General features: G+C 43.4%; 1 pseudogene; it reads left to right on the top strand.

Annotated features, from left to right (window-relative positions):
* The first annotated feature begins 6,208 nt into the window (after window positions 1-6,208).
* Window positions 6,209-7,836, top strand: LOC105547143 (annotated as a pseudogene).

Below are 7,836 nucleotides of genomic sequence, written 5' to 3' on the forward strand. Positions count from 1 at the left end.
AACTGAGTCCACTATTAAGTTCAGGATCTAAAGAAGTCGGCTTTTCTAAAGAAAATACTCCTTCCCCCATTCCATTCCTACTGTCTACCATATCTCTGATTTAGCAATCAGTTCATCAGGAAGAGGTATTCATTTGTTCTTTCCTCCCAGTTCCCCTGTACAATTTCCCTGCCTAGCAAAACACCTTTATCTCAGGATGGCCCTGGGTACACAGCTAATCTCTTAGCACTCGAGACAGTAGTTTCTATGGACATGAAATGAAGATCCAGATCATCTTTCCCAGGAATTCTTTTCTTTTCTTTTCTTTTTTGAGACAGAGTCTCGCTCTGTCACCCAGGCTGGAGTGCAGTGGTGGTGTGATCTCAGCTTACTGCAACTGCAACCTCTGCCTCCTGGGTTCAAGCAATTCTCCTGCCTCAGCCTCCTAAGTAGCTGGGATTACAGGTGCCCACCACCATGCCCAGCTAATTTTTGTATTTTTAGGAGACGGGATTTCACCATGTTGGTTAGGCTGGTATGGAACTCCTGACCTCGTGATCTGCTTGTCTCAGCCTCCCAAAGTGCTGGGATTACAGGCATGAGCCACTGTGTCCGGCCGAATTATTTTCTTAATTAGAAGAGGGAGTAATATCTACCGGTTTACTGAGTAAAATCAGTTGCATCACTTCTTCATTTGTATTCCCCCATACAGTCCAAGATTACCACTTCAACTGCCAACTTTTTCAACGATTTAGCATTTAACAATTCTTCATTGGACACATGATCCCCTTTTAAGATGAAAAGGTACTGAAGAAAGGGACTCCTGGTCTGAGCCATGGCCCCTGACTGAGCCTTTCATTTTTATTAAAACTGCTGCCTGATGATTGGCTGTTATAAGGAAAACAATTTTCTCATATGTTCTTTAGAAGGCAATTTAGACGTACCTACAGAATTTTTTTAAATACACACATCCTTTGATTTAGCAATTCTACTTGTAACAATTTATCTCACAGAATCATGTAGGTAGACACAAATAGGTATAAAGATGTACAAGAACTCTTTATAACAGCAAAAAATTGGAAAGACCCTAGAATATCTATAAAAATGGGGCTGATTACTTAAATTGGGAGAGCATACAATGGAGAGTGTCACAGCTATTTAACATGGAATTATGTCCAAGTTTTACTGGCAAGAGTCAAGCTGCAGAGAGTATGTGTGTATAAAGAATAAAAATGTGGGTAATGACATCCAGCGAGATGGCAGAATAGGAAGTCTCAGACTCCAGTCCCTGACACCTCCAGAAAGTTCAACTAGCAACTATCCACAGACTAAAATATCTTTTTGAAAACCCCATTATTTGGAAACAAGCCTAAAACACATGTTGTCCAAAGGACTGAATGAAAATTGAATTAGAGGGGTAGGGAGACACAGCCTCACTTCGGCCATGCCACCCCCTTCCCCAAGCTAGCACACCACCAGAGGGACCATGGTTTCTACAGAAGAAAAGAGAACTGAAGGCAGACACACTGCTTCCCTAGCATTCTGAAGTGCTTCTCAGGAAGCCCAATCTGGTCCTACCTCACAAGGAACAGTGGAGATAATGACCCAGCTAGACTACCTGTTCAGGGCTGAGGCAGGAGAACCACTTGACCGCACGAGGTCGAGGCTGCAGTGAGCCAAGGTGGCGCCACTGCACTTCAGCATGAGTGACAAAGTGAGACCCCGTATCAAAAAAAAAGAAAAAATGTACAATATTGCTAATTATTTGGAAAACACAAATTAAAACCACAATGAGATATCATCTCACACTTGCCAGAATGGCTATTATCAAAAAAAGGTAAGTGTTGGAGAAGATGTGGAGAAAACAGAAAACTTATATATCATTGGTGGTAATGTAAATTAGAAGAGCCATTATGAAAAACTGTATAGAGATCTGAAGTCAGTTTGTCAAAGACATCCACACTCCCATGTTGATTGCAACACTATTCACAACAGCCAAGTTATGGAATCAACCTAAGTCCTCATCAACAGATGAATCAATGGTTGGTGCAGTGGCTCACACCTCTAATCCCAACATTTTGGGAGGCCAAGGCAGGAGGATGGCTTAATCCCAGGAGTTTGCAAGACCAGCCTGGGCAACATGGCGAAACCCTGTATCTATAAAAAATACAAAAAAATTAGCCGGGTGTGGGGGTACACACCTGTAGTCCCAGCTACTCAGAAGGCTGAGGTAGAAGGAACATCTGAGGCCAGGAGTTTGAGGCTGCAGTTAGTTGTGGTCATGCCACTGCACTACAGCCTTGGCAACAGAGTTAAGACCCTGTCTCAAACAAACAACAGATGAATAGATAAAGAAAATGTATTATACATACATGATGAAATAATACTCAGCCTTAAAAAAAGGAAATTCTGCTATTTGAAACAATGTGAAGGAATTGGAGAACATTATGCAAGAAAAAACAAGCCAGGCACAGGAAGACAAATTCTCACAAGCGAAATTTAAAACCATTGAACGCATAGAGGCTGAGAACAGTGGTTACAAAGGCTGGAGAGTGAGCAGAATGGTGTGGTAACAGTAAATGGGTACAAAATCTCAGTTAAGCCAGGCACAGTGGGTAACACAGTGAGAACTGGTCTCTTTAAAAAGATGTCAGAGGGCTGTGCGCAGTGGCTCAGCCCTATAATCCCAGCACTTTGGAAGGCCGAGGCAGGGGGATTACTTGAGATCAGGGCTTTGAGACTAGCCTGGCCAACATGGCGAAACCCTGTCTCTCCTAAAAATACAAAAATTAGCTGGGTGTGGTGATGCACGCCTGTAATCCCAGCTACTCGGGAGGCTGAGGCAGGAGAATCACTTGAACCTGGGAGGCGGAGGTTGCAGTGAGCTGAGATCGCACCACTACACTCTAGCCTGGGCGACAGAGTGAGACTGTCTCAAACAAACAAACAAACAAACAAACAGATAGGAGACAGAGAAATAAGTAAGTCTTTGATACCTATCATACATCATTACAAATGTAGTTCATAAGTGTATTGAACATTCCAAAATTGCTAACTTTCAAATGTTCTCACCACAAAAAAAGGGTTTGAAGTAATGAATATGTTAATTGGCTTGATTTAATTATTTTACATTGTATTCATAAATGTAACATCACTTTGTGTTCCATAAATAAGTACTATTTCAAGGCCGGGTGCGATGGCTCATGCCTGTAATCCCAGCACTTTGGGAGGCTGAGGTGGGCAGATCACTCGAGGTCAGGAGTTTGAAACCAGCCTGGCCAACATGGCGAAACCCCATCTCTAATAAAAATATAAAAATTAGCTGGGCGCCTGTAATCTCAGCTACTAGGGAGGCTAAGACATGAGAATCGCTTGAACCCAGGGGGTGGAGGTTGCAGTGAGCTGAGATCATGCCACTGCACTCCAGTCTGGGCAAGAGCGAGACTGTCTCAAAAAAAAAAAAAAAGTATTATTATAAACTGTCTACATATAATAAAAAATACAGTTTGAGTATCCTTTATCCAAAATATTTGGGACTAGAAGTGTTTCAGACTTTAGGTTTTTTTCAGATTTTGAAATATTTGCATTATACCTACCCATTAATTGTCCCAAATCTGAAAATCCAAAATCCAAAATTCTCCAATGAGCATTTCCTTGGAGCGTTATGTAGGCTCTCAAAAAACTTCAGATTTTGGAGCATGTCAGATTTTGGACTTGGGATACTCAACTGTAAAAAGGAGAAAAAAAGAAAAAGAAATCCTTTCCAAAGTAAAAACACCTAAGACACCAAAAAGGCAATAAAGGTAAAAATAGATAAAATGAACATCAAAATTAAAAACCTTCTTTGCACCAAAGGACCCAATCAATGGAGGGAAAAGAAGCAACCTATGGAATGGGAGAAAACATCACAGATCTGATACAAGATTAATATCCCAAATATACAAAGAACTCCTACAACTCAACAACAAAAAAACTAAATAACCTGTTTAAAAATGGGATTTGAATAGACATTTCTCCATCTGAATAGCCAATAAACACATGAAAAGATGCTTAACATCAATAATTGTTAGGGAAATACAAATCAAAACCACAGTGATACCATTTCATACCCATTAGAAAGGTGGCTATCGAAACAACCAGGAAAGTGTTGGCAAAAATATGGAGAAACTGGAACCCTTATCCACTGCTAGTGAAAATGTGAAATGGTGAAGCTGCCATGAAAAATAGTAGGGTGCTTCCTCAAAAATTTAAAAACAACATCACCATATGATCTAGCAATTCTACATCTAGGTATATATCCAAAAGAACTGAAAGCATGTTCTCAAAGAGACATTTGTATACCCATGGTCATAGCAATATTACTCACCACAGGCAGAGATGGAAGCAACCCAGATGGTCCATCAATGGACAAATAAAATGTGAAATGTGGATACAACGGAATATTATTCAGCCTCACAAAGAAAGAGGCTGGGCATGATGGCTCATACCTGTAATCCCAGCACTTGGAAGGCTGAGGCGGGTGGATCACCTGAGGCCAGGAGTCCCAAGACCAGCCTAGCTAACACAGTGAAACCTTGTCTCTACTAAATATACGAAAAAATAAGCCAGGTGTGGTGGCATACACCTGTAGTCCAAGCACACAGGAGGCTGAGGCACAAGAATCACTTGAACCTGGGAGGTGGAAGTTGCAATGAACCGAGATCGCGTCGCTGCACTCCAGTCTGGGTGATGGAGCGAGACTCTGTCTTCATCCCATGTCCCCCCAAAAAGACGGAAAAAAATTTTTTCTACATTTTCCAAATTTTGACATTTTCTACAACATGAATGAAGCTTGAGGACATTATGCTAAATAAAATAAGCCAGTCACAAAGAGACAAATACTGCATGATTCTATTATATGAAGTACTTAGAACAGAAAATATAATAGAGACAGAAAGGAAGAAGAATGGTGATGGCCAGGGCATTAGGGAAAATGTAGAGTTAATAGGTACAGAGTTTCAGTTCTGCAAGAAGAAAAGTTCTGGAGATTGGCTGCACAATGTGAATATACTTAACACTACTGAACTGCACATTTAAAAATGGTTAAGATGGTAAATATATATTATGTGTATTTTACCAAAATTCAAAACAATTTTTTATTCTTCTGAGACAGGGTCTCACTCTGTCACCCAGGCTGGAATGCAGTGACATAAACATAGCTCACTGTAGCCTCTCTCAACCTCCTGGGCACAAGTAATCCTCCTGTCTCAACCTCTGAAGTAGCTGGGACCAGAGCCATAACTGGCTTTTTTAAAATTTATTTTTTATAGAAATGGGGTCTCACAGGCCAGGCGCGGTGGCTCACAACTGTAATCCCAGTACTTTAGGAGGCTGAAGTGGTGGATCACCTGAGGTCGGGAGTTCGAGACCAGCCTGACCAACATGGAGAAACCCCGTCTCTACTAAAATTACAAAAAAATTTAGCCAGGCATGGTGGCACATGCCTGTAATCCCAGTTACTTGGGAGGCTGAGGCAGGAGAATTGCTTCAACCTTGGAGGCGGAGGCTGTGGTGAGCCGAGATCATGCCATTGCACTCCAGCCTGGGCGACAAGAGCGAAACTCGGTCTCAAAAAAAAAAAAAGAAAAAAGAAATGAGGTCTCACCATGTTGCCCAGGCTGGTCTCGAACTCCTAAGCTCATGTGGTCCTCCTGCCTCAGCCTCCCAAAGTGCTGGGATTACAGGTGTAAGCCACTGCACTCAACCTAAAAACAACTTTTTAAAAAGGAATAAAATACCAAAATGATAAACAAAACAATCTATATCTATTAGCATGAAGCTTAGAAGAATAAACATCTAACTCTTAACAGTGGTCATCTAGGAGAACACTAGTAGGAAAAGGAGCAACTTTTTTTCTATTTCTATTTCTATACTGTTTGGATTTTGATCATAAAAATGTACTAACATTTTTAAATTTTTAATAATTCCATTGGATATAACTTTTAAGTTAATCTCCAGGTACTAACAGACGTAAGTCCTCAAGCTACCTTAAAAATAAAGTTTTGCCGAGCGCAGTGGCTCACACCTGTAATCCCAGAACTTTGGGAGGCCGAAGCAGGATTGCTTGACCTCAGGAGATGGAGACTAGCCTGGGCAAAAAAAAATTAAAAATTAGACTAGATGTAGCTTCTCTATTCCCTCTCAAATCTCTGCCTGGTTTGGACCATCTGCCTCCACTCCTGCCCCTACCATGTTCACCAGGGTGACCCAGAAGTCCTACAAGGTATCCGTCTCTGGTCCCTGGGTCTTCAGCAGCTGCTTCTACATCAGTAGGCCCAGTGCCCGCATTAGCTCCTCAAGGCTCTCCCGAGTGGGTAGCAGCAGTGCTTCTGGGGTGGTCTGGGTGCCGGCCCGGGTCTGAGTGGAGGCTATAGTGGGGCCAGTGGTAATGGGGAGCATCACAGCCATCATGGTGAACCAGAGCCTGCTGAGCCCCCTCAAGCTGGAGGTGTAACCCAACACCCAGGCCATGTGTACCCAGGAGAAAGAGCAGATCAAGACCCTTATCAGTAAGTCTGCCTCCATCACTGACACGATACAGCTCCTGGAGCAGCAGAACAAGAGGCTGGAGAGCAAGTGTAGTCTCCAGCAGCAGCAGAAGACAGCGTGGAGCAACACGGACAACATGCTCGAGAGCTGTATCAACAACCTTCAGCAGCAGCTGTACATTCTGGGCCAGGAGCAGCTGAAGCTGGAGGCAGAGCTTGGCAACATGGAGGGGCTGCTGGAGGACTTCAAGAATAAGCATAAGGATGAGATCAGTAAGTGTACAGAGATGGACAATGAATTTGTCTTCAAGAAGTTTATGGATAAAGCTTACATGAACAATGTAGAGCTGGAGTCTTGCATGGAAGGGCTGACTGATGAGATCAACTTCATCAGGCAGCTGTATGAAGAGGAGATCCAGGAGCTGCAGTCCCAGATCTTGGACACATCTGTGGTTCTGTCTATGGACAACAGCCGCTCCCTGGACACAGACAGCATCATCACTGAGGTCAAGGACCAGTACAAGATTGTCAACCGCAGTTGGGCGGAGGCCGAAAACATATACCAGATCAAGTACGAGGAACTGCAGACACTGGCTGGGAAGCATGAGAATGATGTGTCGCACAAAGACGAAAATCTCGGAGATGAACCAGAATATCAGCCGGCTCCAGGCTGAGACTGAAAGCCTCAAAGGCCAGAAGACTTCCCTGGAGGCTGCCATCATGAACGCCAAGCATCATGGGGAGCCTCCATTAAGGACAGCAATGCAGCTGGGTGCAGTGGCTCACATCTGTTAATCCCAGTACTTTGGGAGGCCAAGGCAGATAGATTGATTGAGGCCAGGAGTTTCAGACCAGCCTGGGCAACATAGCGAAGTCCCCTCTCTACCAAAAATACAAAAATTAACTAGTCTTATAACCCAGTCTCAAAAAAATAAATATTTAAAACTAATTTTTTTTTTTTTAAAAGATACCGCCCCCCAAGCTGGCGTACCAGGAGATGAGGAATGTCAAGCTGGCCCCGGACACAGAGGCTGCCACCTACATGAAGCTGCTGGAGGGCAACAAGAGCAGGCTGGAGTCTGGGATGTAGAACATAAGTATATATATAAAGACCACCAGTGGCTACTCAGGTACACTGAGCTTGGCCTATGGGGCCTCACAAGCCCTGGCCTCAGCTATGGCTAGGTTCCAGCTTTGACTCTGGCAGGGGCTCTAGCTCCTCTAGCCGCACCAGCTTCTCCAGGGTTCCTCCAGTGCTGTGGTTGTGAAGAAAATAGAGATGCAAGATGGGAAGCTGGTGTCCGAGTCCTCTGATGTCCTGTCCAAGTAA

This window comes from Mandrillus leucophaeus, unplaced genomic scaffold (assembly GCF_000951045.1).
Source record: "Mandrillus leucophaeus isolate KB7577 unplaced genomic scaffold, Mleu.le_1.0 Scaffold38, whole genome shotgun sequence".
Lineage (NCBI taxonomy): Eukaryota > Metazoa > Chordata > Mammalia > Primates > Cercopithecidae > Mandrillus > Mandrillus leucophaeus.